This window comes from Lissotriton vulgaris, chromosome 11, assembly GCF_964263255.1.
Source record: "Lissotriton vulgaris chromosome 11, aLisVul1.2, whole genome shotgun sequence".
Taxonomy (NCBI): Eukaryota; Metazoa; Chordata; class Amphibia; order Caudata; family Salamandridae; genus Lissotriton; species Lissotriton vulgaris.
In genome coordinates, this window is record NC_141699.1 from 39,603,996 (window position 1) to 39,625,126 (window position 21,131).

Here is a 21,131-nt window from a genome sequence, read left to right on the forward strand (position 1 = left end):
ACCGTAAGAGCCGACTCGGTGCTGTGGAACTTTCTGAAACCGTGCTGAGATTGGTCCAGAAACCCAGAGACCTCAAGAAAGGAAGTCAAATGCTGATTGAGATGGCATTCAAGCATTTTAGCCGGGGCAGGCAGCAGTGAAATAGGTCAAAGGTTTTTGAGGACTTCAGGATCCAGAGTCGGTTTTTAAGCAGCGGCTTGACTATAGCCTTCTTCCAGACAGCAGGGAAAATGCCCTGAATCATGGCACAATTCATTATCTCCAATATAGGGCGCAGCAAAGTTTCCCCACATTCTTTCAGGATCTTCAAAGGGCAGGGATCCAGTGGTGAGCCTGATTTAATTCTATTTAGGAGAGAGTCTAATTGCTCAAGGGTAAGGGGAGGGAAATCGGACAGAGTCTTCATGGGAAGGATCTGGAGAGGAAGAGGGCTCATTTGGGCTTTCTGAGTTTCAAGAGCGGAGTAAATGTACACAATTTTAGTATGGAAGAACTGCGCGATCCTGTCGCACAACTCTTGGGAGCCTGTGATGGAATCAGGAGTTTGTTGGGAGCATAAAGAGTCGACGATTTTAAATAAGTCCCGAGAGGAGGTGAGGGACGTTGTAAGCTTAGAAAAATAAGCCTGTTTTTCATTGATGACCCTTTTCATATAGTCTACCAGCAAGAGCTTGTGTTTTTCTCGATCTGTGGGTTTCCAGGTTGTCCACCATAGCCTCTCCTGCCTCCTACAGCTCTGCCTTAGGAGCCTGAGAGGCTCTGTAAACCAGGGGGCTGATGGTTTCCGCCTCGCTGTATAGCGGTAGAATGCAGGAGCCAGAAGATCTACTGCTCTGGAGATAGAATCTGCAAACTCCAGCGCAGCATTGCTGGCATCCTTAGGGGCTAAGGTGGAGGTCTGAGCTACAAGGGGGATGAGAGAGTCATTAGTGATACCCCTATAATTTCGTTTGAGTTCCTTGTTCCTGAACTCATGGCATATGGAAGGGGAAGGGGGGAGTTTGAGTTCCAGAGGAACATCAGGAGCGGAAAGAAATTTGTCTCTGGTCAGCAGCAACCATTTTGTGCTGTCTGCGACTAGAAGGCTGGTACAGGGAACACTGAGAGCCCAACGAAGGCTCTTCCATTGATTGGAATCATACCTCCACACCGTTTATGGTGTGGAGGTATTATACCAACATGTTTGATACCAAACATAATAGGACTCCTTATAGTTTTTTTTTTCGCGATGGTCATCGGGCGGTTACGCTGTGCCCCTCTATACAGTATATGGCTGATTCACTGATAACATGGGAGAATGGACCCCGTAGGCTGCAGGGGTGTCCTGCTCTTACAGGGGCACCCTCTAACTTAGAACCAAACACCCTGCTCTCAGGATTGTAAGGGCCTTCTATAGGGGCATCTTATAGGTTTTTAATGCAGTGATCCTTAGATATAGTAAAACCTATATCTTTAGTAGGTGGTGCGAGCACCAACTTACACAGGCTGCAATGGCAGGCCTGTAGTTCCATTTTGAATGGTCTCTCAGGGGTGGCATAATAAATGCTTCAGCCCATGGTAGACCTCTGAGGTACCTATGCCCTGAGTACATGGGTACCATATACTAAGGTCTAACAAGGGTACACCAGTATCCAATCTGAGGTGTATCTAAGTACATACCACAACAGTTTAAGGAAAAGCAGATAGACTGGGGTCATGATGAACAGATCCCAGTCAAACTAGTGAAAAACCGCATCACATCAGACAAAAACTGGGGGCAACCATAAGAAGCAGACCCTACATACTTCACTCTGCCTACTGACCATACTCTGTTCACCATCTCACCTTTCCTCTCCCTTTCTGTCCTTCTTCTAGTCACCATTTCACCCATTCATCCTCTCTACTCTCTGTTTGTCACAATTTCACCTTTCCCTTCGCCATACCTTCCGTCTTTGGATCTCACCTTTCCTCTTCCTATACTGTCCTTTCTATGGTAATATCTCACCTTTCCTCTTCCCATACTGTCCTTTCTATGGTAATATCTCACCTTTCCTCTTCCCATACTGTCCTTTCTATGGTAATATCTCACCTTTCCTCTCCCCTCACTGTGCTTTCTATGGTAATATCTCACCTTTCCTCTTCCTATACTGTCCTTTCTATGGTAATGTCTCACCTTTCCTCTTCCCATACTGTCCTTTCTATGGTAATATCTCACCTTTCCTCTTCCCATACTGTCCTTTCTATGGTAATATCTCACCTTTCCTCTCCCCTCACTGTGCTTTCTATGGTAATATCTCACCTTTCCTCTTCCTATACTGTCCTTTCTATGGTAATATCTCACCTTTCCTCTTCCCATACTGTCCTTTCTATGGTAATATCTCACCTTTCCTCTTCCCATACTGTCCTTTCTATGGTAATATCTCACCTTTCCTCTCCCCTCACTGTGCTTTCTATGGTAATATCTCACATTTCCTCTTCCTATACTGTCCTTTCTATGGTAATATCTCACCTTTCCTCTTCCCATACTGTCCTTTCTATGGTAATATCTCACCTTTCTTCTTCCCATACTGTCCTTTCTATGGTAATATCTCACCTTTCCTCTTCCCATACTGTCCTTTCTATGGTAATATCTCACCTTTCCTCTCCCCTCACTGTGCTTTCCATAGCTGCATCTCACCTTTCCTCTCCCCTCACTGTGCTTTCCATAGCTGCATCTCACCTTTCCTCTCCCCTTACTGTGCTTTACATAGCTTCATGTCACCTTTCCTCTCCCCTTACTGTGCTTTCCATAGCTTCATCTCACCTTTCCTCTCCCCTTACAGTCCTTCTTCTACTCATCTTTCCTCTCCTCACTCTGCCTCCTTCTCGTCACTCTCTCACATTCTCTCCCTCCATCCTGCCTCTCCCGCCTGGCCCTTTTTCTTTCTCACTATGCCAAGCGCCTACCTCTCTTCATGCCCCGCTCCAGGCGCTGCAGGCCTGTGCACATAAGGTGCACTGCGGACTGCCATATGTGGAAGCTGACCGCGCTCTTTGGAGGGCCCAGGGCTCCAGATGGCCGCCTGGCCTCGGTGCCAGCACTCAGCGCTGCCCCGTCATCCCCCACCTGCCTGGAGGGCTCCTGGCACAGGGTGCCCGCTGCCTGCTGCCCACATACCGCTAAGGACGAGACCGCCTGTCAATGCTGTCTGCATGAAGGCAGAGGAGGCAGACATGCATGGAGGCCAGGGTCGTGGCAGAGCTCATGAGGCATCTGAACACCCTAACTGCAGGAAATATCAAAACATGGGCTTAATGCCACCGGGGGTCCATACTGCATATTATTATTACATGAAAGATACTCTACGAGGGGTGAGGTGTGCAGGCGACTTCCTCTGTTCACGTCATTTCTTTTGCACCCTCATGCATGAAAATGCAACGAGTGCAACTCGTAATTTTATGTGAGGAAATGTACGTATTTTTAAAAATGTATTTAAAAAGAAAGTGTGCCCCTCTTAAATGATGACATTCAAATTAAACAACATAAAACGTCATTTTGAAATAGGTGACGTTATTGTCCAGAATACTACAAAACCCCCTTGATGTACAAATGGGTGATAAACAATCATTATACCTTGGAACTATTACGGTTTCTCTTTTCTGCGTCACAGTACAGCGTTTCTTACAGGTACATCTTTCTTTATAGGCAGTGGCTACTTAGCTGACTGCAGGATACACAGAGGGATTGATTCAAAAAGGTAAACTATGACGTAAGTCTAACTTTACTACTCCTAAATGCCCTTTGTGAATACGAAAAGTCGTAGGGGCTCATTTATGAGAAATGACGCATCGCTGCGTGAAAGCAGCGATGCGTCACTTCTCAGTGCGCCCTCCTTGTGAGATGCCTGATGCGGGAAACATCCTGAACAACGACTCTGGAGTAACGACTTCCAGAGTCACATAAGCCGAACAATGACTTAGCCTTAACCACGCATGTGTGTGGTTACAGTTAAGTCGATCTAGTTTTCAGGATGGGCGGAGTTGAGAGGAGCATCGGACAGGAACAGGACAGGTAAGAGGGGTTCAGGGGTGGAGGGGTTTGTGTTAGTTTTTAGGCGTGGGAGGGGTGCAGGGTAGTTTTTAAGGAGTGGGGTTTTGTTTTAGTTTGTAGGAAGTGGGAGGGCTTGGGGTTAGTTTTTAGGGTGTGGGGTGTTCGTGTTAGTTTTCAGAGGGTGGAGGGGTTTGGGTTAGTTTCTAGGGGGTAGATGGGTTTGTGTTGGTTTTTAGGGGGTTGGGGTTCGTGTTAGTTTTTAGTGGGTGTGAGGGTTTTGGGGTAGCTTCTAAGAGGTTTGGGGGGTTTGTGTTAGTTTTTAGGGGATGGGGTCATGTTAGTTATTAGGGGTGGGAGGGGTTCAAGTTAGTTTTCCGGGGGCGGGAGGGGTTCGGGTTAGATTCTAGGAGCTTTGGGAAGGTTTGTGTTATTTCTTAGGGGGTGGGAGGGTTTCGGGTTAGTTTCTATGGGGTTGGGTTTGTGTTAGTTTTTAAGCGGGATCGGGGTAGTTTCTAAGAGTTTTGGGGGATGTACTTAGGACTGAGGGAGAGAGGGAGGGGGTGGTAAATGTAGCCATGGATAGGCCTTTACCAAGCATGCTTTTACCATGAAAAAACGCAGTAAAGGAATGCGTAGTAAAGCAATTCATGGTTAAGACGAGGAAATCGTTGCTCCATCATACAACCAAGAATTTATTAAACTGAAATATATGTCAGTAGCCTACACCTCCTGCGGGTGGTCTTTTAAAATGATATGAAGGCCTTCGACTCCCTGCAGTGGCTCCAACTTTTCTCCCTCTTCCGACATATAGGGCCCAGCCTGGGCTTCCTTAAGTGAATTGCAGGCACATCTGCATGTGGGTAAACAGAATGGTCTTGCCCACGTTTGCAGTCAGCAGAGACATGCCACAGGCTGCTCATTGTCTACAATAGCATTTGCTATTGCTGTGGAGCCCTTGTACGCCGTTAACAAAATCTCTGAAACTGAGCTAAGTCTGTCATTTTCGTCCTGACTCCAACCACCTCCCAGTTTGACATGGATTTCCTCTTGAGGTGGGCTGGTTCCTCAGTCAAGTACCTGGGGGTATGGGTCAGTAGAGACACTGATGAGCTCTGACAAGAGAATTATGATGGGGCTACAAGGGGACTGGAGCAGCAGATAATGCGAGGGCCTAACTTACCAGTATTGGTGGCTGGGATAGTGGGTACTACCAAAATGGTAATCCTTCCTAGGTTCCTCTAACCTTTCGTTAACATCCCCATGCCCTAGGTGGGAGCTCTTCTTAACCGCCTCAGGTCCCTCCTGATTATCTTGCCAGGGGTGAGGGTCCGTCAAGATTGGTGTGTGAGGTGCTAAGGCTAGCCTTTGACCAGGGAGGTATGAGCGCTCCTGACCTCGAACTCTATGATTGTTATGCACAGGCACAGTTTGTGCACCAATGGATCCACCTGGAACCGCATATTCCACTCATAACTGTTGAGATGGAGGGTGCTCCCCCTGGCTTGCTGCTATCCGGTGCCACCCGAGGCACATGAGAGGCGACTTGGACACTGTGGGGTGCACTCTTGGTGCATGGGACAGGCTTCTTCACAAGGACTGCATGCTCCTTCTCTAATCAAAGGATCTGCCACAAGCGAAAAATCAGACTGTGCCCCTCCTTGCTGGCCAGCAGCTATTTCGTATGTGGCAGCGGGTGAGGAGCGACCCCTACCCAGAGGGCTCCTTTGTTAAGATAAAGGACATCCAAACAACCACTATGTGTAGTCCTCTGGACATTCTTTGTATCATAGACTATGCCATCCGTGTAAACAGGCGCATCCCACGTTTCCCCAGGCGCCCACCAGACTCCAGGCAGTAGACTTGATCCTGACACCGCTCTCTCCTAACGGACTTAATAAAATACTATATGCTACCTGGTTATTAATCCCCAGCCACACATGGAGTGGCAACTTGAGCTTGGCATTGACATCCTGGAGCAGCAGTGGCGCATACTGCCCCCATACATATATGCTTTCCCCTAACTATAGGCTCCGTCTTATACACTTCAATTCTTACACAGACTACACCGCACACACCTGCAGCTACATCATAAGGACCCTGTAGAGGGCGTCCGTGGGCGTGAGGTGGGCTTGGCTAAGCTCTAATATAATGGATGACTACTGTAGTACCTCGGCTGTCCGTGGTGGCCATCCATGGGTATGTGAAAGATGTCCCTGCTAGTGTCCATTAACTCACTGAAATGCTACAATGCAACTGTTGCTGGTGGAGAGGGTCGTCACTATGCACTGGGGTGCTCTGCTGTGCTCACCATCCGCAGTTGGGTGGCCGGTGTCACCTCCTTGCAGGAGCAACTGGCAGAATACTGGTCCCGAAATGGACCAAGAGAGGAGAAGGGGACTCCATCCCCCACCAACCAACATGGCTCGAGCACTGCCGCCAATGCCAGTCACGCACCAGGAGGCGCATATCTGGTCCCCGGGTCTCCCACAGTGCGAGAGACCGAAATGGACCAAGAGAGGAGAAGGGGACTCCATCCTGCACCAACCAACATGGCTCGAGCACTGCCGCCAACACCAGTCACGTGCCAGGAGGTGCATATCTGGGACCCAGGTCCCCGGCAGCCCTGGACATCCGCGGGCGTGCCCAGGCCACGCCAGGGTGAAGCACAGGCCAAAGGCGTGCCCGTCTATGCCTGTCTACACCCTTCTACACCCGGAGGAGGCTAGGCAACCCCTCTAACATTCGACATCTGGTCTGCCCAGAGCAGCTGGATATTGGCATCATGATGGGTAAGAAGAGACAAATTTCTATATCTACCCCAGAGTATCCACTGATTCGTTTTTAATCTAAGCACCAACGCTGTTTCTCACGAGCTCACTATAGCTGAGCGCAGGCTTTATTTGGGGGACTCTGCTCAAATTGGGTCTGAAGGTTTGCTTGCCGATACAGCTAACAAGCCCATTGGTAATATTGGTAGCCATAGCACCAGTGGATGCAGTGATATGTTTCCAACCGTTTCAGTCCCTGCAATAGATACTCCTTCACCTGTCAACCTCCCGAGCGCAGTGAAGCCCACCTTTCCAATGACTACAAAGGGCAAGAGGAAGAAAGGACCTCATATTGAACCTCATTCCTCTAAACCGAAGAGACCAAGGAAATAGAAACCACTTCAAACCAGTGCTGATCTGGGTACGGACAATTCTGACCTACTGCGGGCGTCAACCTCTCCCGAGGATATTTACATGAGAATAACTAATATGTTAAAACCTATTCAGCTTTGTTTGTTCTATATTGAACTGAAACTTCAAGAGCTAGTAAGCATCCACAGACCCCCTCCCCATTTAATCTCTCCTAGTAACCAATCCTTGTTAGCTGACCCCCCATTGCCTATACCTCCTATCCTGAGCCTGGAGGTTCCCTAGTGGTGGCTAACCTTGGTCTCGTACAGGTACGTACTATACAGCCAGGTGGGATCATAAACCTCCAAACATTATAAGGTCCCTTACCTCAGAATGGACTAGTCCCGAGCAATCCAATGGTGCGTTGTGATGACACTACTTATGCTCACACTATCCACTCCCCCAGCGCACCCATGCAAAACTATAGGGAGCTCAAGCATCGGATCCTTAACTTGCCACCAGCGGCCTGTCCATTCATCCTTGTTCTATTAAATGCTCAAGTACTCAGACCTTCCCAAAGTGAATCCACACCTCAACTTATGGCCAAAGCACGGCATTGGTTATGTAACCACACTAGGCCAGGGTACTTAATTCAGAACCTTTTGTTAATGGCATAGAGAATCCCATGGGTCGGCCTGTCACCAAAGGAATATGAGGGTGATTGTGTTGTATTAAATTTTAAGTGCCCACAGCTTGTAAGCGACTTACTTTCTCAGCCCATATCAGCCCCCAATTAGTGACAGAGATCTTCCCGGTACCTCTGAGTTTTTTCTACAAAGCGCAGACCATTCACAACGAAGAGGCTCTGACAGAAATGTTACTAGGCCCTCACTGACCAACCACATGTATCTGGGCACATCTAATAGGTAGGCTCCACTCTCAGGGTTGGATTCTTGTGACTGACATGAGGTTTTAAATCGGAGTCCCCTGATGTTACCCTGAATAGTGAGTGAAGGGACTGAGATAAACGGTGCCAGGTGGCACTCACAGAAGAACCTGAACCTCAGAACTGCATGGTCCCCTATATTTTAGGACCTTCAAATGTGTCTAAGATTGGTTATACTCTGGGAGCACACATCTTAGTTTACTCCCTTTTGACATGGAACATAGCAGGCTACAATAGCAAGCAGAACAACAAGGAGTGGCTTTCTGCCCTGGCCGATTTCCAGATTCTGCATACACAAGAAACCTGGGAAATTACACCCATTACTATCAATGGATATCGTCCTAAACAAACTGCAGCTGTATACTCCGTGGGGGGCAGGCCGAAGGGAGGTCTACTTACATTGATTTCTAACGTGGCCATTTTTAAGGTTTAAGATTTATAAATACCTCACCTTCCTTTCACATCTTAGTTATTAAAGGCAACAATATATGGTACCTATTGATGGTAAATTATTATAAATAGGTTGTCCGGTTTTCGGTTTAAACCTATAATAACTGATAAAAAACCACTGAGAGAGAAATAGCCCTCCCCAGTGAAAACATATAAACACTGAAAAACACCTGCACAACCACAAACTAAATACCATTCAAAGAAAGAAAAAAGAGAGTTAAAGAGTAATTCTTTTCTTCTTGAAGGGGCCAATACAATGTAACTTTGTTATACAACCTAGCAGCAAGAAGGCTGGCCTAAAATTATTCTGCTTGAGTTTTGTTGTTTAGGGGTGCCACAAAAATATTGTTTCTTTTTCCTTTTGCTTTTTTCCGTTTTGTGATCTTTGGTCTAAAGATACAGGTTTTAGAAGTATGTTATAGGTCTTGTTTAATTATTTTAAAAACTGTAGAAAATCAGGAAATATCGAAATCATATTTGCTATTTTGACTGCATTTGATTCTTTCACTGATATGTAAAATGGCTGGGAATCTTTCCCAATATGTGTGATCACATTTACCCACTGACAATGGGTAAAAACTCTTTATACATGAGCCCCCAGTTTCTAGTGAGTCGGTATTGAAAGTAGATGAATTGCCAACACCTCAGGCTCTAAACAGTCAATGCAAGGTATAGTGACAAGTATATATGGAAAAAAATAATAACAAATATATATATATATATATATATATATATATATATATATATATGTGACGTCACTGATGACATCTCAAATTACATCACGGGTGACATCACTGGTGACATCATCCACGTGATAATCTGATGCACCTCATCACACCTTCATTTAACATTTGATACATGCACTTTAAATTACAGACTACCATTTTTGAAACCATAGGCACACCACTACCAGTTACTACATACCCACTCACTGATTCCTAGGTCTATACACACATCCATTCATTCATCCATACAGTCACTCATACACGCAGTCACTGATCAATACATCACTATCATGTGCACTCATATACCTCTACAGATACTTACACAGCGCCATCACCCATCGAGTTAGTTACACAGGTAGTCAGTCATACAAAAAATCAATCACACTCGCATTTACACACCTATACAGTTATACACACACCATCTCACTTATTCATACAGATTCTAATAACATACTTGCTCTCTTGTACATTCACTGATACAAGCACACACTCAGCCATACAGCCACTCTCACAATCACTCACTTTCATATATATTCATGTATATACTACAATACTCACATACACTGTCTTTCACATATGTAGTTATTCACACATGTACCACTGAGAGATCCATTCGCTCACCAACACACCCATACACACACCCTTCACAGATGCACTCTTGAACCCACACACCCAGTGAATCACCCACTCACACATCTAGCCACAAAGTCACACACACCACACTCACCCACTCAGATACTCAGCCACCCATAGAGACGCTCAGACAACCAATCAAGAACCCATATAGGCACTCATGTAGCTACTCACCAACCCATGCAGCCACTTACACACCAACTGACAGACTAATAGAGACATTCACACAGTTTAGTCACTAACCAATGCATTCAGTAAAACATGTTTAATTACTCACGCACCTACTAAATCATCCATTCAGACACTCATACACCCACTCATTCTTCAATACACCTTGGCATATAAATGTATAAAACATATTTAAACCTTACACATAGTCACTGGATGATTTGATCAGTGATGTCATCAGGGATCTCGTTTGATATGTCATCAGTGATGTCACTGACAATGTCATGAATGATGTAATATGTGACATCATCAGCAGTGCATTGCAGGGGTGGGAGTTATAGTTAGCTCAACTAACTATAACGGCCAAATTTCTCTGGTTTTGTACAAGTAAAATGTCCAACTAACTATAACGTCCCTGAAACCTGAGTTTTTTTCAGTGAATTTCAAAGGTTTATTAAAGGCTAATTTCCAACTATAACGTTTCTGAAACCTGTGGTTTTTTCAGTGAATATATATATATATATATATTTATTCCAGTACTCTATCTTTAGAATCCACTCGACAGACAGGACTCGGATAGACAAGCGCGGACCCAGTATTTTGTGCTTTCTTAAAGTTTATTTAAAGAAAAAGTTCCGCCTGCATCAGTATGCCGCCATATATATATATATATCCCAACACAGCTTTGACACAGTCCGAGCCACTTTTCACGGCAGGCAACACGGCCAGGACTCCTCTCCCAAAATCTCGAACACAATCCAGTTTAACGAGAATAACAAACTCATTGGAGCCGTGGCCTCGATGCAGTTCAGCCGTTTTTATTTGGCAAAATAGGTGTCCCCCGTTTTGCCAAATAAAAACGTCTGAACTGCATCGAGGCCACGGCTCCAGTGAATTTGTTATTCTCGGAAAACTGGATTGTGTTCGAGATATATATATTTAAATATATATATATATTCCATGAAAAAACAAAGGTCAGAGATAAGATATAGTTAGGAAAACTTTACTGATTCTCTCCATACAAACCATACTTACACTAGTAAGAATTTAGGGGCATATTTACAAGGACAGCATTAAAATTATTGCCGCTTTAGCGGCAGGAAACTGCAGCTAAAGCGGCGATAATGTGCTTGATAATAGGCTCTTGAGAATTCCAGAGAATTCCAATAGAAACCCATGTTCTGGTGTAAACCTGGGCTTCTATTGGAATTCTCTGGAACTCTCAAGAGCCTATTATCAAGCCCATTATTGCCGCTTTAGCAGCAGTTTCATGCCGCTAAAGCGGTGATAATTTTAATGCAGTCCTTGTAAATATGCCCCTTAGATTTAGAATTTACACACCACCTTCAAATTACCATAAGGCATACACCTATGTACACATTGTTAATTATAAAATTACTGTTTGTCACGCACTTCCATCCACTCAGGGCCCGATTCACAGAACTAACTTAAGACAAAATCCTAAACTTACTACTTTTGGTATTCACAGAAGTTAGGATTTTGTCTTAAGTTTGTCTTAAGACAGACTAAGGTAGACTTGAGACAGAATCCTAACTTAAGTCAGAATCCTAACTTAAGCCTGTCTTAAGACAAAATCCTAACTTCTGTGAATACCAAAAGTAGTAAGTTTAGGATTTTGTCTTAAGTTAGTTCTGTGAATCGGGCCCAGAGTTGTCACCTCATTCACCATACTACCTTATCTATAACTCGCGCCTTCTCAATGCACTGGTTATGCCCTTTCATAACAACACTTTTGACTTCTTAATTTTGATGATAGAGTCATGAGATATAGTTAATGTAGTATTGAGAGTGTGGGGAGAACACTGTGTATGTACGTGTGCGACTTATAGTAATTTGAAGGTGGTAGTGGAAATTCTAAATTTAGGTTGTGACTTTGGACCAGAAGTATCAAGTGTTTTCTCATTCGCAAACGGGAAAAAACCTTTTGGGATGTATCATCCCAAAAGGAAATTGCAAAATAGGGAATCCCAATTTTTACGTATACCTATATTGCGAATGCATTTAGAGAATCGCAATTGCAATTCTCTAAATGAAAGGTAGGAAGTGCTTTTTAAATTGCAACCCTGCTTTAAGGAATCGCAATTTACCACCAACTTCAAGTTGGTGGTAAATTGCAAATCCTTAGAAAAATGCGAAATGTAGCATTTTTCAAAGTGCCATGTGGCGCACATAAATGCCCTTAGGGCATGTATGTGTGCCACATGTGCATATATACATATTTCAGGGGTGCATCAGGGTGTCCATTTGGCACCCTTGCATTCTTTAAATCGCATGCGCAATTTGCGAGTACCCATTGGGTACTGGCAAATTGGTCTTGCAATTCCCATTCATTCCTGTCTGCCTCTAGGACCATAGGAATGAATGGGAAGCCATTCCTTATTTGCGAATCACAATTTGCGAGCCGCAATTAAGGAATGCGTAGGATTTGCATTTTGATTTGCGAAATTTACATACATTGCATTTTGCGAGTCCATAATAGCGAATCAGTGAAATTCGCTGTTAAGGATTTGCAAAATACAATGTTGATACATCTGGCCCTTTAACTTTAGAATTTTTAATGTGTGGGTAGTTTAAGTATGATGTGCAGTGGAGTTGCGTACAGTGGAATGGCGTAGACTGGGTTGGCGTCCAGTGTAGCTTGTACAGTAGAGTTGCGTATAGTGGAGTTGCAAATACTGCAGTGGCGTACAGTGGAGTAGGGAAGAGTGAAAAGCATATAGTGGAGTGACACAGAGTGGAGTTTCGTCCAAGGGAACAGCATAGAATGGAATGGCTTACAGGGGAATGGGGTACAGTGGAGTGGCGTACATTGCAGTGCTATACAGTGAAATAGTGTAGAGTGGAGTTTCGTAGAGTGGAGGGGCATATAGTGGAATAGTGCAGGGTGGAGTAACGTAGAGGGGGATAGCATATAGTGGAGTCTTATACTGAGTAGTTGCATACAGTAGAGTAGTGTACAATGCATTGGTGTACTGTTGAGTATCATAGAGTTGCGTGGTGTATAGTGTATTTGATACGGTGCAGCGGGGTACGGATGTAGTTGGAAGTTTGGAAGACTGTAGAATATGGGTTGGAGAGTAATCCAGGGCAGCGACTTGAGCTGCATTGCATTTATGTACATGTACCAAGCAAAGCGAGTGACTCATGGTGGCTTTGCGTAGTTTGATATATCTTCCGTATGTATTGTGTTGCCTTGCGCAATACAAGGGGAACACAATAAAATCCCAAATTTGAATACCATGGTACATGAATGGCTAATGTCTGCATTTACAAATTTAGGAGGCAGCTATAATCCTTTTCTTAGGCATTTGAGTCATTGTGGGTTTGGGTCTTAAACATAGTTTAGTAGTAGGATTTATGGCTGTTCCCAACCTATTACCATTTTCTTAAAGTGGAAATAGGTACGGATTTTTTTTAATTACTTTTCTATGTATTTATTTAACCAATTTAAGCAGTACCTCAGTAGTATTTAGCACATACCATGTGTTTTACATAATGTAACCTTTTTTGTAATTTCTTTAAATAACGCAGCCTTTTGTAGGTATTTCTGCGGTAATGCGCAGAAGTTTTTGGGACATAAATATGTAGGGCCTCATTTATGAGGCTGTGCGTCACTTTTATGCCGCCGGTGCATCACTTTTTGTGACGCACCAGTGACAAAAAAAATGCACCTTGTTGCGCCATATTTACAAAGTGAGGCATCTAGGTAGATGCGTCACTTTGTAAACACTTGCGCCACATTATACCTGCGCCAGGTATAATGTATGCAAGGGGGCGTATTGACGCAAGAAAGGGTCATAGAAGTGACGCAGTGAAATCTATAAGATTTCACTGCGCCACTTCTAGGACACAAATGCGTCAATATCTTATGCCTGCCTCGCAGCAGGCATAAGACTGACGCAGGCTCTTTCACATGGGGCTTGCCCCATGTGAAACGACACATTGCTGGAGTTGCGACACTTTTGTGACACGCTCCAGCAATGCGTCACTTTTGCGCTTACAGATACGTCAGAAATACTAACGTATCTGTAACTCCTTGCAACATGATGTGTCATACAGTAATTATGATGCATCAATCATGTCGCAAGGGGGGCGCACTGAAGAGTGACGCATCGCTGCTTTCACGTAGCGATGCGTCACTTCTCATAAATGAGGCCCGTAGAAAATTGTAAAGACACTGTAGTACACAAAATGTGTGAACTAAAGTGTATCACAGCGTTTTTTCAATTAATTTTAAGATTCCGTGGCACTACCTATGTAGTACCTGGGTAATTTATCAGTGCCCTTTAATAGGTTTTCTAAATGTATAGAAACTTCTAATGATATTTCCATAACAATTACCCCATAAATCAGGTAGATGATATATATAATCTATATAACACCTTGCCTTGCACGAGCACCCCCTGTGCTCAGTAATGACTGGAGCAGCCTCACTCTAAGGCTGGGGTGGATTAGAGTCAGCTCTGGCTGTGCTGGGTCAGTCCTGGTGCTTCCTTGCACAGCACCTGGGGGTCTCCTGTCCGCGGTCGACACAGAAAAGCCTCATTAGCTCTATTTTTATGGCTCGCTGAAACACAGGGGGTGTCCAGGGAGGCGCTGTGTCCAGTACTAACCAGTTTCATCCACACTTGTTCCTGCTTCCAAAGACGCCACGTGCTTCAGCTATGATTTTTAGTATTGATCAGGGGTCAGAGGTCACCGTGTCTTTACGTTCTTCTGAAGCCTCCATTAGCCGTCTTGAAGGTAAGAGAAAAGTAGAATCAATGGGGTTTGTGTCTGACTAATAGGACGTGGGTGAATTAAATGATTTTAGCACAAAGAAAAGGAGATGAAAAGAATGTAATTAGAGACGTCCTTTCTTTAAGGATTCTGTATGAGATATAAGCACAATGACCTGCTATACAAGGGAGAAGAAACTGAATGAGAAGTGAAGCTCTCAACATGAGCTCATCCCATTATCCTACAGAAGGCCCAGATTGACAGCCCATGAGCCGAAACCAACGCGTCCACTCCACCAACCCTCTACTCCACTCTAATGACCAACGAGGAGCAGCTACTCATCATCAACAGCGACAAATCATAAGTCGGCGATTCACCCTCAACAACAGCGAAACATAACGTTCAGTCCTTGAAGGACCGAAGCCGCATCAATAGTCGAAGACAACCAACTCAATCATGAACAAACTAACATACTATGGTCTACAACACGCTGCTATAGTGCTACCAGGGAGACACCCCACCTGCTGAAGGAAATTTAACTCAACCGGAGTTGGGCGATGCAATGGCGAGCATAAGGAGCTTCTCCAGAAGATCCACGGTGGCAGCTCACAAGTAGATGATGTACCATCAGGTCAACCATCATGAGCACTGGCGAGCGGCAGCGGACATTCCCCAGGGTAACGCACAGCCTGAGTTCCATCCACCCATATATGGATACTCCCAACCTGTCGAGCGCAAATCTCTATCTGGACCTTGAGCTCTGGACACACAAATGGGCATCTCTTCTAGAACAAATGACCACATCTGCTGATCTGCAGCTGGAAATCTGGAGTATCTGATAAAGGACCGTCTGCTTGGAGACCAGTGTCAGGGGCGTAGGAAGAGGGTGCGGTGGGTGCGGGCCGACCCGGGTATCAGCACTGAGGGGGCTGACAAAATCGCAAAATATGTGTTTTAAAGATATATTTTTGCCATTTTGTCAAGCCAGGGGTGACAAGAAACTTTCCGCACCAGCTACCACCTGACCTTGCTACGCCACTGACCAGTGTCCCTGTAAGACCCTCAATATTTTGAGCGGAAGACCCAAATGACACTGTGCTGGGGCCCCCACCTTGCTTCTTGATTTCAAAGAGGGAATCCTGAGTTTCTGCTCCTACAAGAGGATGCAGTAGTAGTTTACTCAGCGTTCACCTTATATATCAAAACATGAAAAACTCATTCGAAAATGTTACATGTGAAACACCTGCTGCACATCACGGTTTTCAGATTGGAACCAAACAGCCAAACTTTGCGGCCACTTTTCGGTCACAGTCGTGGCACAGAATGTTAGCAGAGATGTACCAAGGCATGCAGGGGCCAATTTGCAGCATTTTGCATGGCTTTTTTAAAATAAAAGAGTAACACACGGCATTGCATACTCTGCCTTGCATTACCTTGCATTGGAGCGGCACTCCGCGGGTGAATTATGGGTGTTCCCGTACATCCACCCATGGATTTTGGTGCAATCCCCGGTCTTCTAAGGTCAGTAGACTTGGGATTTTGCCAACATTCCAGCCCCAGGTATAATGAGCGGAAATATTAGTGTTTCTCCCTGTTACTGCCTCTTTCTATGTGTGATGCATTCTGCAGCCTCTAAGGATTGTTTTTGTGCAGGATGATGTCCCTTCCGACACAAAAGCAATCTTGCCCGTCATGCAGGCCCCCTTGAAGCACGGCACAGGAGCACCTGAGTTGGCCGTCATGCAGGCCCCCTTGAAGCATGGCACAGGGGCACCTGAGTTGGCCGTCATGCAGGCCCCCTTGAAGCACGGCACAGGAGCACCTGAGTTGGCCGTCATGCAGGCCCCCTTGAAGCATGGCACAGGGGCACCTGAGTTGCCCGTCATGCAGGCACCCTTGAAGCACGGCAGAGGGGCACCTGAGTTGGCACGAGGCAGCACAAAGTGCGCCATCACTGGGCGGAGCCGAAGTGTGGCATGTACTAGTAGATATGGCGCATTTCTGCTCTCTCCGGTTCACGCATTGCAGCTCCCTGCGTTGAGTGAAACCTCAGTGCATCTGCCCTTATATATCCAAACGGCGGATCGCACAGTCTGAAATTACCCACAGAGGTGTTAGCACAACATTGTATGACATTCCAAGCCCCCTACACTCATTCAAGCATTTCTTAGGACAACCCCCCCCCCCGTCAAAGACCTCCCACTGCCACAGAACGCCAACGCGCATGCTCCTTCTTGGACCAGCCTCCTCCTTTCATCGGAACCCTTGGGGGTGCCCTCCAGCGCCAGCGGGCGAGATTCCCACACTACATCCCAGAGGAGGAACATATGCAGGGAAGACTCATTCTTATGCCTACCCTTGACAGGCACTTATTCCCTTCAAGAAGCAAGATTGACATCTTTTTATGCCCTTTCACCAAAAAAAGACCTGCACAAAATCATCAAAGCCCTGATCAACTGACGCTGCCCCAGCCCACCGGTATGTCCTATTGCATAGCATCAGCACAAGATGCATGTTGCCCACTAATCGCTTCATTCCGATGGACAGACATGGAGACATGTGGAGAAGTGTGGCTCAATGGTTAGAGCTATTAGTATACAAAACAAGGGGAACCCGTAAAGGTAGCGAGGGACCGCGGGTGAATTTATATGTTTTTAGAGCTAACAAAGGTCCTAAGCTTTTGACAAATATAACATATAATAACTGACACAGACTTATAATAAAGACTATGTATCTTCTCTCCAACGTCCAGCCGGACAAGGAGATTTTTATTTTGAAAATTTAATGAGTATATACAATTTTAGAAAGTGGAACAAGCCACAATTAACTGGGCACAAGCCTGTACCGAGTCAGAGGAAAGGAGAAGACAATACATTGGGGAGGAAGAGAATAGAGTAGCAGGCAAACAAGGTGGAGAGAGGCAGTGGCTTATAGTACAATGAAATTTTCATAAGCTCAAAGCCAACAGTAACTGTAACACATATTACAAAATTGAAAAGGGAAGCAGAACTGCACAAACTGTCGACGTAACCTTTCGATCCCTATCTCCTGTAATTAAATTGGGATCATCTTCAGGACTACAGTAAACATTTTGCCTGAGTGTATTTAAAACAAGCCTATAATTACACATAGGAATATAAGGAGGGGGGAAAAAAAGAGACAAGTTATCTCAGAGAGAAATGTTCATATTTACAACATGTCATTTTACAAAACTCTAGTGTGCTGCTTTTTAAACATTAAAAAGTGCCGTGGACGTGGTGCTGACTGACACAAAAGGGCACGGTTGGCGATGTGCTAATTTTTTGTGTGTGGCTCACGTGCAGCGAAAGTTGCCATAATGGCGTGGGTGAAACGGAGAGAAGCAGGAAAATCACGCTTGTGAAAGTGGACAGTGCCGGTGAAGGAATTAGCACTACAGGATTGGATTCATGCGGTGCGGTGACTCGTGAAAACAAAAACCGTATTAGTGCAGCACGATTGTGAGTAGGGACTCATCCTGCTGTGGACCGTGGTGCATAGTGAAACAGATGCAGTGCAACCGGTTGGTGTGGGGAACCTGTGTTAAGAAACAGGTTATGAAGGAAAACTGACCGTTGCACTTAATAGAGGTGCATACACCGCGTGAGGAACCAGGCGGCTAGACGACAGGCTATCTAGAAGAGTAACTATCAGTTAATATGAGGTTCGATCATTACAGCTGATGAGCATTTCAGCTGTCAAAATTTGATATACCTGAATGGCTTAGCGAATAGGTAAGCGCAGCCACACTCCGCTTCTAGGGTAATGTGTTGTATTCTCTGCACTTGTGTTTCCATGTATCCCTTTAAGTCCTGCATTCCATTTTCCCTGATGTCATCCTCCCCTATGTTCTGTTCTGGCAGTTAGCTCCTGCTTTCTGATGGGAACACCAGCTTTTCTCTATGGTGCTTAATAAACAAGTGTTAAGCCTTGCATCTGCCTACTAACTTCATTTACAACACATGGCGACGATGAACAGAAGGAGCTAAACAACCATAGAGGGAGAAGAACTCCACTGGTGAAAAGAACCACGCGAATTTATAAAATAATTCTCAAGAACCACGCAAGTTTTGTAATATCTAAGGAAGATATATACTTCCATGCAAGTTTTGGATCAGACAAGACATATATTACCACTTTGAAAGAAGAAAACGTTTGGAATTGAAGCCTGCAATGGTTTACGTTATCAACTGAAGTCTGCAAAGCCCCCAGAGCAACTGGTGAGTTCCAGAGTATGTATACAAATCTCTGCCGTGTGTCTGGTTGTGACTTTCGCGAGTATAAATCATAAAAGTTGTTGGAACCCTACCCAACACTACGTTTGTGAAAGCTGTATCTTAAAAAAAGAGAGGAACTCCTCTGCATATTCGAAATTTGAGGGAAATACGAGCGCTACTTATTGGGCGAAAACGGAGCGACTTGTACAATATCCATGCCTTGTATTTGACTTTCTTTTTTTTTTTTTTTTCCGTGTTTATACCGACAACTCCTGCACAAGATACGAGTTGCATCTTTTAAACCACCTACTCGAACAGACACACGAGCACGCTTCACACTTCACGAGCGGAGAAGCGCGAGTGACTCACCGTTCTATTCCTCAGCCATTGTTTGTTCTCAACTTAGCCGCGTCAACAGAGAAGCACCCAACAGAGGAGGTGACGTGCCGGCAGTGACGCGACTCAAACAAGCAACGTTTCAGCAGTGACGTAGTCACGCAACGCAACGTACTCGGCGTCCATCTTGGATTACCGGGTATCCTAGCAACAGACATCGGTCACATCGTTGGAGGAGATCGACACTTAAAACACTTTACCAAGCACATAGAAAGAAGTTGTTTAAAATCATAACGAGTGCCTGCAGGAGAAAATTAACGGTGAGAGTCACATTTACCACTCGAATTTCTACTATTAATCTATTTGTTTTTACAAGACTTTAAGCAGTTTTACAGGACTTTAGGCAGTGCGCAGTGAAAGCTACGAGTCTCATTTACCACTCGAATTTCTACTATAAATCTACTTGTTTTTACAAGACTTTAAGCAGTTTTACAGGACTTTAGGCACTGCGCAGTGAAGACTACCACAAATATTTCTTAAAGTGGATAAATAGAGAATAAGTAGAAAAGTACACATATAGATAAATAGAGAAAGAGTGGAGAAGCACACATATAGCAAAAAAAAAATGGAGAATCTAAATATTATCGCACCTCCATTGTTTTTACAAGCCACAGGAGATCCACCCATCGAATGGGATGAATGGATAGACGTTTTCGAGAATTACATCGAGGCACTTGATGGCAAAGATTTTAGTGCAATAAGGAAGAAAGCTCTTTTGTTAAGTGCTTTGGGCAAGGAGGGCCAGCATTCCTTTAAATACCTTCCTGTGGCAGTCAATCAAGATGGTAGGGCGATAACTAATGTATACACAGAAGCCAAAGCTCGGATGAAAAAACAATATGCAAAGGAAGTAAACATTGTCATGGCGAGGCATAAATTTTACACTCAGCCCCAAAGGAATGAAGAGTCTGTAGATCAGTTTGTGGCTAGGCTACGTGAATTGTCGATAAAATGTAGTTTTGGTGAAATAAGAGATGAAATGATAAGAGACCAGCTGATAGTACAATGCCGAAACAAAAAGATGCAAGAAAAACTGTGGGCAGCAAAAAACCCAACCCTACAAATGGCCATTGACATTGCAAAAGTAGTCGAGGAATCGAATGCATGCATGAAAGAGATGGAAAAGAAAGATAACACAAAAGGAAATGCTCAGGGCAATGACGTTTCGTGTGTTGACCATGATGAAGTTGCTGTTGTGAATAAGAGAAGTACAGATCTGGGAGGTAGTAGTCAGAAAAGATTTAGCAATGCGTTTTCAGGCAATGACAGGAATAGATTCCAGGGAAGAATGTGTAGTAGGTGTGGGAGTACTTTTCATAATTCAGACTTTAGGAGATGTTTTGCAATTGACAAGATGTGTAGGAAATGTGGGCGGAAAGGACATTTTGCGAAGATGTGTAGAAGTACAAACGTCGATAAAGTTGCTGTTGTTGAAAACAAGGATGAAGTAAGAGACTTCATTAGTGTTGAAGGTGCGAACAAAATATTGTGTTTAAGTGGAGACGGTGCGAATGAGGGTGAGCCTGGGAGGAGATTCAGACCAAAAGCCCTGTTCCTTATCGATAAAATCGAGGTTCAGCTGATGGTTGACCCTGGGTCTTTATGGACCATTATTCCCAAGGATATGTTCCTAGCAAATTGGAAGGATGTGCAGTTGTCTGCTAGCGACATTAATGCCTGTGGTTTTCAAGGTGAAAGCATAGATGTGAT